The sequence below is a fragment of the Lissotriton vulgaris genome, unplaced genomic scaffold (assembly GCF_964263255.1).
Source record: "Lissotriton vulgaris unplaced genomic scaffold, aLisVul1.2 SCAFFOLD_3989, whole genome shotgun sequence".
NCBI classification, from domain to species: domain Eukaryota; kingdom Metazoa; phylum Chordata; class Amphibia; order Caudata; family Salamandridae; genus Lissotriton; species Lissotriton vulgaris.
In genome coordinates this window covers 183020-192990 of record NW_028252140.1, presented here as the reverse complement: position 1 = coordinate 192990, position 9971 = coordinate 183020, and positions in this window count along the sequence as shown.

Genomic DNA, 9971 nt, shown 5'->3' with positions numbered 1-9971 from the left:
ACTCGTTTTCCCCTTGTTTTTTGTGCCGTTCTGCCCTCTGTTTCCCTAGTTTTTTTGTGCCTTTCTGCCCTCTGTTCCACCCATTTTCCCCTTGTTTTTGTGCCCTTCTGCCCTCTGTTTCACTCGTTTTCCCCTTGTTTTTCGTGCCCTTCTGCCCTGTTTCCCTTGTTTTCTGTGGCCTTCTGCTCTCTGTTTCACTCGTTTTCCACTTGTTTTGTGCCCTTCTGCCCTCTGTTTCCCTCGTTTTTCGTGCCCTTCTGCTTTCCTGTTTCCCTCGTTTTTTGAGGCCTTCTGCCCTCTGTTTCACTCGTTTTCCCCTTGTTTTTTGTGCCCTTCTGCCCTCTGTTTCCCTCGTGTTTCGTGCCCTTCTGACCTGTTTCCCTCGTTTTTTTGTGCCTTTCTGCCCTCTGTTCCACCCGTTTTCCCCTTGTTTTTGTGGCCTTCTGCCCTCTGTTTCACTCGTTTTCCCCTTGTTTTTTGTGCCCTTCTGCCCTGTTTCCCTTGTTTTCTGTGGGCTTCTGCTCTGTTTCACTCATTTTCCCATTGTTTTTTGTGCCCTTCTGCCCTCTGTTTCCCTCGTTTTTTGTGGCCTTCTGCTCTCTGTTTCACTTGTTTTTTGGCCTTCTGCTCTCTGTTTCACTCGTTCCCCCCTTGTTTTTTGAGGCCTTCTGCCCTCTGTTTCACTCGTTTTCCCCTTGTTTTTTGTGCCCTTCTGCCCTCTGTTTCCCTCGTGTTTCGTGCCCTTCTGACCTGTTTCCCTCGTTTTTTTGTGCCTTTCTGCCCTCTGTTCCACCCGTTTTCCCCTTGTTTTTGTGGCCTTCTGCCCTCTGTTTCACTCGTTTTCCCCTTGTTTTTTGTGCCCTTCTGCCCTGTTTCCCTTGTTTTCTGTGGGCTTCTGCTCTCTGTTTCACTCATTTTCCCATTGTTTTTTGTGCCCTTCTGCCCTCTGTTTCCCTCGTTTTTGTGGCCTTCTGCTCTCTGTTTCACTTGTTTTTTTTGGCCTTTCTGCCCTCTGTTCCACCCGTTTTCCCCTTGTTTTTTGCCCTTCTGCCCTCTGTTTCACTCGTTTTCCCCTTGTTTTTTGTGCCGTTCTGCCCTCTTTTTCCCTAGTTTTTTGTGCTTTTCTGCCCTCTGTTCCACCCATCTTCCCCTTGTTTTTGTGCCCTTCTGCCCTCTGTTTCACTAGTTTTCCCCTTGTTTTTCGTGCTCTTCTGCCCTGTTTCCCTTGTTTTCTGAGGCCTTCTGCTCTCTGTTTCACTCGTTTTCCACTTGTTTTGTGCCCTTCTGCCCTCTGTTTCCCTCGTTTTTCGTGCCCTTCTGCCTCTGTTTTCCTCGTTTTTTGAGGCCTTCTGCCCTCTGTTTCACTCGTTTTCCCCTTGTTTTTTGTGCCCTTCTGCCCTCTGTTCCCCTCGTTTTTTGTGCCCTTCTGCCCCGTTTCCCCCGTTTTTCGTGCCATTCTGCCCTCTTGTTTCCCTCGTTTTTTGAGGCCTTCCGCCCTCTGTTTCACTCGTTTCCCCCTTGTTTTTTGTGCCCTTCTGCCCTCTGTTCCCCTCGTTTTTTGTGCCCTTCTGCCCCGTTTCCCCCGTTTTTCGTGCCCTTCTGCCCTCCTGTTTCCCTCTTTTTATGTGGCCTTCTGCCCTGTTTCACTCCTTTTCCCCTTGTTTTTTGTGCCCTTCTGCCTCTGTTTCCCTCGTTTTTGTGGCCATCTGCCCTGTTTCACTCGTTTTCCCCTTGTTTTTCGTGCCTTTCTGCCCTCTGTTTCCCTTGTTTTTTGTGACCTTCTGCCCTCTGTTTCACTCGTTTTCTCCTTGTTTTGTGCCCTTCTGCCCTCTGTTTCCCTCGTTTTTTGTTTGTGCCCTTCTGCATTCTGTTTCCCTCATTTTTCGTGCCCTTCTGCCCTGTTTCCCTCGTGTTTCGTGCCCTTCTGCCCTCTGTTTCCCTCGTTTTTTGTGCCTTTCTGCCCTCTGTTCCACCCGTTTTCCCCTTGTTTTTGTGGCCTTCTGCCCTCTGTTTCACTCGTTTTCCCCTTGTTTTTTGTGCCCTTCTGCCATGTTTCCCTTGTTTCCTGTGGCCTTCTGCTCTCTGTTTCACTCATTTTCCCCTTGTTTTGTGCCCTTCTGCCCTCTGTTTCCCTCGTTTTTCGTGCCCTTCTGCCCTCTGTTTCCCTCGTTTTTTGTGGCCTTCTGCCCTCTGTTTCACTCGTTTTCCCCTTGTTTTTCGTGCCCTTCTGCCCTCTGTTTCCCTTGTTTTTGTGGCCTTCTGCTCTCTGTTTCACTGGTTTTTTTTGGCCTTCTGCTCTCTGTTTCACTCTTTTTCCCCTTGTTTTTGTGCCCTTCTGCCCTCTGTTTCACTCGTTTTCCCCTTGTTTTTCGTGCCCTTCTGCCCTCTGTTTCCTTGTTTTTGTGGCCTTCTGCTCTCTGTTTCACTGGTTTTTTTTGGCCTTCTGCTCTCTGTTTCACTCTTTTTCCCCTTGTTTTTTGTGCCCTTCTGCCCTCTGTTTCACTCGTTTTCCCCTTGTTTTTTGAGCCCTTCTGCCCTCTGTTTCCCTTGTTTTTTGTGCCTTTCTGCCCTCTGTTCCACCCGTTTTCCCCATGTTTTTGTGCCCTTCTGCCCTCTGTTTCACTCGTTTTCCCCTTGTTTTTTGTGCCGTTCTGCCCTCTGTTTCCCTAGTTTTTTGTGCCTTTCTGCCCTCTGTTCCACCCATTTTCCCCTTGTTTTTGTGCCCTTCTGCCCTCTGTTTCACTCGTTTTCCCCTTGTTTTTCGTGCCCTTCTGCCCTGTTTCCCTTGTTTTCTGTGGCCTTCTGCTCTCTGTTTCACTCGTTTTCCACTTGTTTTGTGCCCTTCTGCCCTCTGTTTCCCTCGTTTTTCGTGCCCTTCTGCCTCTGTTTCCCTCGTTTTTTGAGGCCTTCTGCCCTCTGTTTCACTCGTTTTCCCCTTGTTTTTTGTGCCCTTCTGCCCTCTGTTTCCCTCGTGTTTCGTGCCCTTCTGACCTGTTTCCCTCGTTTTTTTGTGCCTTTCTGCCCTCTGTTCCACCCGTTTTCCCCTTGTTTTTGTGGCCTTCTGCCCTCTGTTTCACTCGTTTTCCCCTTGTTTTTTGTGCCCTTCTGCCCTGTTTCCCTTGTTTTCTGTGGGCTTCTGCTCTGTTTCACTCATTTTCCCATTGTTTTTTGTGCCCTTCTGCCCTCTGTTTCCCTCATTTTTTGTGGCCTTCTGCTCTCTGTTTCACTTGTTTTTTTGCCTTCTGCTCTCTGTTTCACTCGTTCCCCCCTTGTTTTTTGTGCCCTTCTGCCCTCTGTTTCACTCGTTTTCCCCTTGTTTTTTGTGCCCTTCTGCCCTCTGTTTCCCCCATTTTTTGTGCCTTTCTGCCCTCTGTTCCACCCGTTTTCCCCTTGTTTTTTGCCCTTCTGCCCTCTGTTTCACTCGTTTTCCCCTTGTTTTTTGTGCCGTTCTGCCCTCTTTTTCCCTAGTTTTTTGTGCTTTTCTGCCCTCTGTTCCACCCATTTTCCCCTTGTTTTTGTGCCCTTCTGCCCTCTGTTTCACTCGTTTTCCCCTTGTTTTTCGTGCCCTTCTGCCCTGTTTCCCTTGTTTTCTGAGGCCTTCTGCTCTGTTTCACTCGTTTTCCACTTGTTTTGTGCCCTTCTGCCCTCTGTTTCCCTCGTTTTTCGTGCCCTTCTGCCTCGGTTTTCCTCGTTTTTTGAGGCCTTCTGCCCTCAGTTTCACTTGTTTTCCCCTTGTTTTTTGTGCCCTTCTGCCCTCTGTTCCCCTCGTTTTTTGTGCTCTGTTGCACTCGTTTTCCCCTTGTTTTCCGTGCCCTTCTGCCCTCTTGTTTCCCTCGTTTTTTGTGGCCTTCTGTCCTCTGTTGCACTCGTTTTCCCCTTGTTTTCCGTGCCCTTCTGCCTTCTGTTTCCCTCTTTTTATGTGGCCTTCTGCCCTGTTTCACTCCTTTTCCCCTTGTTTTTTGTGCCCTTCTGCCCTCTGTTTCCCTCGTTTTTTGTTTGTGCCCTTCTGCACTCTGTTTCCCTCATTTTTCGTGCCCTTCTGCCCTCTGTTTCCCTCGTGTTTCGTGCCCTTCTGCCCTCTGTTTCCCTCGTTTTTTGTGCCTTTCTGCCCTCTGTTCCACCCGTTTTCTCCTTGTTTTTGTGGCCTTCTGCCCTCTGTTTCACTCGTTTTCCCCTTGTTTTTTGTGCCCTTCTGCCATGTTTCCCTTATTTTATGTGGCCTTCTGCTCTCTGTTTCACTCATTTTCCCATTGTTTTGTGCCCTTCTGCCCTCTGTTTCCCTCGTTTTTCGTGCCCTTCTGCCCTCTGTTTCCCTCGTTTTTCGTGCCCTTCTGCCCTCTGTTTCCCTTGTTTTTGTGGCCTTCTGCTCTCTGTTTCCCTTGTTTTAGGTGGCCTTCTGCTCTCTGTTTCACTCTTTTTCCCCTTGTTTTTTGTGCCCTTCTGCCCTCTGTTTCACTCGTTTTCCCCTTGTTTTTTGACCCCTTCTGCCCTCTGTTTCCCTTGTTTTTTGTGCCTTTCTGCCCTCTGTTCCACCCGTTTTCCCCATGTTTTTGTGCCCTTCTGCCCTGTTTCACTCGTTTTCCCCTTGTTTTTTGTGCCCTTCTGCCCTCTGTTCCACCCGTTTTCCCCTTGTTCTTGTGCCCTTCTGCCCTCTGTTTCACTCGTTTTCCCCTTGTTTTTCGTGCCCTTCTACCCTGTTTTCCTTGTTTTCTGTGGCCTTCTGCTCTCTGTTTCACTCGTTTTCCCCTTGTTTTGTGCCCTTCTGCCCTCTGTTTCCCTCGTTTTTCGTGCCCTTCTGCCTCTGTTTCCCTCGTTTTTTTGTGCCCTTCTGCCCTGTTTCACTCGTTTTCCCCTTGTTTTTTGTGCCCTTCTGCCCGTGGTTTTCCTCGTTTTTTGTGCCCTTCTGCCCTGTTTCCCTCGTTTTTCGTGCCCTTCTGCCCTCTGTTTCACTCGTTTTTTGTGGCCTTCTGTCCTCAGTTGCACTCGTTTTCCCCTTGTTTTCCGTGCCCTTCTGCCTTCTGTTTCCCTCTTTTTATGTGTCCTTCTGCCCTGTTTCACTCGTTTTCCACTTGTTTTTCATGCCCTTCTGCCCTCTGTTTTCCTTGTTTTTTGTGGCCTTCTGCTCTCTGTTTCACTCGTTTTCCCCTTGTTTTTTGTGCCCTTCTGCCCTCTGTTTCCCTCGTTTTTTGTGGCCATCTGCCCTGTTTCACTCGTTTTCCCCTTGTTTTTTGTGCATTTCTGCCCTCTTTTTCCCTTGTTTTTTGTGGCCTTCTGCTCTCTGTTTCACTCGTTTTCCCCTTGTTTTGTGCCCTTCTGCCCTCTGTTTCTCTCGTTTTTTGTTTGGGCCCTTCTGCACTCTGTTTCCCTCGTTTTTCGTGCCCTTCTGCCCTTCGTTTCCCTCGTGTTTCGTGCCCTTCTGCCCTCTGTTTCCCTTGTTTTTTGTGGCCTTCTGCCATCTGTTTCACCCGTTTTCCCCTTGTTTTTTGTGTCCTTCTGCGCTCTGTTTCCCTCGTTTGTCGTGCCCTTCTGCCCTCGTTTTCCACTGTTTTTTGTGCCCTTCTGCCCTCTGTTTTTGTCATTTTTCGTGCCCTTCTGCCCTCTGTTTCATTCGTTTTCCACTTGTTTTTCGTGCCCTTCTGCCCTCTGTTTCCCTCGTGTTTCGTGCCCTTCTGCCCTCTGTTTCCCTCGTTTTTTGTGGCCTTCTGCCCTCTGTTTCACCCGTTTTCCCCTTCTTTTTTGTGCCCTTCTGCCCTCTGTTTCCCTCATTTGTCGTGCCCTTCTGCCCTCGTTTTCCACTTGTTTTCGTGCCCTTCTGCCCTCTGTTTCTCTCATTTTTTGTGCCTTTCTGCCCTCTGTTCCACCCGTTTTCCTCTTGTTTTTGTGGCCTTCTGCCCTCTGTTTCACTCGTTTTCCCCTTGTTTTTTGTGCCCTTCTGCCCTGTTTCCCTTGTTTTCTGTGGCCTTCTGCTCTCTGTTTCACTCATTTTCCCCTTGTTTTGTGCCCTTCTGCCCTCTGTTTCCCCTCGTTTTTTGTGGCCTTCTGCCCTCTGTTTCACTCGTTTTACCCTTGTTTTTTGTGGCCTTCTGCTCTCTGTTTCACTTGTTTTTTTTGGCCTTCTGCTCTGTTTCACTCGTTTTCCCCTTGTTTTTCGTGCCCTTCTGCCCTCTGTTTCACTTGTTTTCCCCTTGTTTTTTGTGCCCTTCTGCCCTCTGTTTCCCTCGTTTTTTGTGCCTTTCTGCCCTCTGTTCCACCCGTTTTCCCCATGTTTTTGTGCCCTTCTGCCCTGTTTCACTTGTTTTCCCCTTGTTTTTGTGCCCTTCTGCCCTCTGTTTCCCTCGTTTTTTGTGCCTTTCTGCCCTCTGTTCCACCCGTTTCCCCCTCGTTTTTGTGCCCTTCTGCCCTCTGTTTCACTCGTTTTCCCCTTGTTTTTCATGCCCTTCTGCCCTGTTTCCCTTGTTTTTTGTGGCCTTCTGCTCTCTGTTTCACTCGTTTTCCCCTTGTTTTGTGCCCTTCTGCTTCCCTCGTTTTTCATGCCCTTCTGACTCTGTTTCCCTCGTTTTTTGTGGCCTTCTGCCCTCTGTTTCACTCGTTTTCCCCTTGTTTTTTGTGCCCTTCTGCCTGAGGTTTCCCTCGTTTTTTGTGCCCTTCTGCCCTGTTCCCTCGTTTTTCGTGCCCTTCTGCCCTCTGTTATAATGCATGCTTGTTGTGTTGTCCATTCGGATCAATATTGAAGCTCCTTGAATGAAGGTGCGAAAGGACTTAAGAGCCAGGAATATCACCAGTAACTCCAAAAGGTTTATGTGCCAAGTTGGTGGGTGTCCCATTTCCCCGTGACTGTGAGGGCTTGAAGATGCGCTACCCACCATTCGAGAGAGGCATCTGTCGTGAGGATGAAACTTGGAGCATCCACTACAAACAAACGGCCTGCTGAGATGTTAGGTATGCAAGTCCACCATAGCAATGCTCTTTGTATCTGGGACGTGATGTTGATGACATTGTCGAAGGACGCAGAGACTTGTTGCCACTCGTTGTCGAATTCCTCCTTTAAGGGTCTCATTTTGAGGCAACAGTTGCGAATTAGGGGAATAGGGGAAGACAGCATCTACAGAAGCGATTTGAACTGTTGAACAGAAACTTACTATTTTGTGCGCAGGAGAGTTGCAAGTTTGGAAATCCGCTGTTGCCTTCCGTTTGAGACAAAAGCCCTTGTTTGCTGTGTGTCTATGATGGCCCCCAGATGGGCAGGAGGAGGAACTCTGGGGGGAGAATTTGAAGGAATTTCACAAATTCCAGAGTGTGGCCTCTGGACACTATGTCCAAAACCCATCTGTTAGAAGGGGCAATCCTAGAGGGCCAGGTTAGTCTCTCCCGACCACTCCGTGAACCACCTCTCCCACAAATAATGCCGAGTCTTAACGTGAGGTCCTCGCCGGGGAGGACTTAGAGTCTAGGATCGTACACACTGAGTTCACACCCCACTTATGAACGGACACCACACAGTTGCTTTCAATAAGTAAGTTCTTTATCAACAGTAGAGATTTATGCAAAATGCGATTGAGGGATCGTAAAGTCTCAGTGATGAGGAAGAGGGAAGCGGTACAGTCTCGATCTTTAGGCCAGCACAAAGCGTACCCTGCGCACAGCTCTCAATCCTGGAGCCGGGGGAAACGGAAGATGGCGACCGTACTGGCTGTTCTACTCACTTCTTCTCGAACCCGGTCGTGGTGGTAGCGTCAATGGTCCAGCCGGCGGACCAGAGTACTCCTTGAGCCGCGACGAGGTCAGCAGGGTTCGATCCGGAGTGAAAAGAGTGTCTGTCAGTTCTTGAGGAGCCGCAACCATGTCAGCAGGGCTCAGGTTGTTCAACGAATGTCCTTTAGAGTTCAAGGATGAGCCGCGACGAGGTCAGCAGGGCTCCGAGGTTCCAGTTCCTTCTTCACGAGGATGAGCCGCGACAGCGTCAGCAGGGCTCGATAAGGTCCAGGTTTCCAGTCTTCTCCCCAAGGGTTGAGACGCGATCAGATCAGCAGGGCTCTCTTGTCCAGGATACAACTGACTACTAGTTCTTGGACGAGCCTTGATATAGCGCAGTGCCCCTTTGATGTCCGGACCCTCGCAGGCGGGGATCCCTTGCCTCAGGGCTGGTCATTGGAGGGTTCCGTCGGCTGGCTCTTTGATCCTTTAGAAGATGTGCCCGGGGATTCCCAGACGCCCATCAGGGTCTGGAGCCAGTTCTCGGGGAGGCCAAAGGTGTGATCAAAACCAGCCCACAGGGGAAGGCCAGAGGTGTGAGAGAAACCAGTCTCCCAGGGGAGGCCGGAGGTGCAATCGAAACTCCTTGTCTTATCTCACTCAGGAAGTCCTCTATCCCCAGCCGGGCATGGCGCGTCTGAAGCCTAAGTTTCGCAGGGCCTTATAATCAGGTAGCAATAAATACTGGGAACTGCTGTTATATTTCCTCTGACGTCAAGACTGGTTAAAAGCTACTTCTTTTCAGCAAGAAGTACAAACAAAGATTATTGACATGCCTTACGACGGCGAATGACTTTTTGGCCAGCACATTGATGACGCCCGCCAGGCAATAAAGAAAGACACTGACCCAGCAAGTGCTCTCGGCACTCTACAGTTTAAAAAGCCGCCCTTTGGTACCGCGAGGGGTCGTGTCTCCTCTTTTTTTTGGGGAGGTTACAACCAATACCGGCAAGACCAACCCTTTCAAGGCCAACCGCGCTACTCCTCCTCCTTGGACCAGCAGTCATTTCGACAACCGCAGGCTGTTTCTTACAAGCAGTACAGAGGGAAATCCTCCTTCACAGGTAGAGATTGCTCAAAAAAGCAGTGATCACTGCCAACCGCTCTTCCCATCCATCCGACCAAATTTGGACGGCGGATATCCCATTTCTTCTCCAATTAATCCACAATAACTACAGATTGATGGTGTTGGACCTGGCCTTGTGGCGTGGTTCCCCCCGTTCCTCAGCACCCCGATAGCCTAGCCCGCACCCAGAAACCCCTGGTCGTCCCGTCCCCTGTCCGCCCCGCTCCCTACTCGACCCTACCACCAGGCAACCATCCCCGCATTTCGCCATCCCTCTCCCCGGTACCGGGCGCCCAGAACCTGCATCAACCTACAGGACCCCCGGTCGCCATTACCCCTCCCGAGGTCCCTGACTCCCTAGACCTTCCGTTGGATCCCCACCGAAACCAGGAAAACAGTCACACAGGCCCTCGTCACCAGCTGTCTGGACTACGGAAACACCCACTACGCGGGAACCACAGCCAAGATCCTGAAGAGACTGCAGCGCATCCAGAATGCCTCAGCACGACTCATCCTGAACATCCCCCGCCGCAGCCACATCTCTACCCACCTGAAAGACCTGCACTGGCTCCCAGTCAACAAGAGGATCACGTTCCGACTCCTCACCGACGAACACAAGGCTCTCCATGAAACAGGCCCGAAATTCCTAAACAGCCGCCTCACCTTCTACACACCCACCCGCCAGCTCCGTTCCGTCAGCCTCGCCCTCGCATCCGTCCCTCGAGCTCGGAAGTCCACCATCGGAGGAAGATCCTTCTCCTACCTGGCGGCCAAGACATGGAACTCCCTCCCCACTCACCTACGGAAGACCCTGGACCATCTCTCCTTCAGGAAACAACTCAAGACCTGGCTGTTCGAGCAGTAGTGCCCCACCCCCCCTCGCAAAAACAACAAGTGATGGACCGAATGTGGAGCTGATTTGCATATCGCCATTGTCTAACCCAGGGTGGTGTGGAGTGCAAAAAAACGATGGATTTGGGCCCAGATCTTTGGACTGGGTTGAGTGTGTGACATTGATCCACATTCGGTCCATCACCTGTTGTGTTTGCATATTCTGCCCTAAGTGCGCTGGGGATGCCCAGACGTGGGTCCCAGGCACTCCACACCACTGGAGTCAAGCTAGCCGGGCTGATGAGAGGTGTTACCTCGAAAC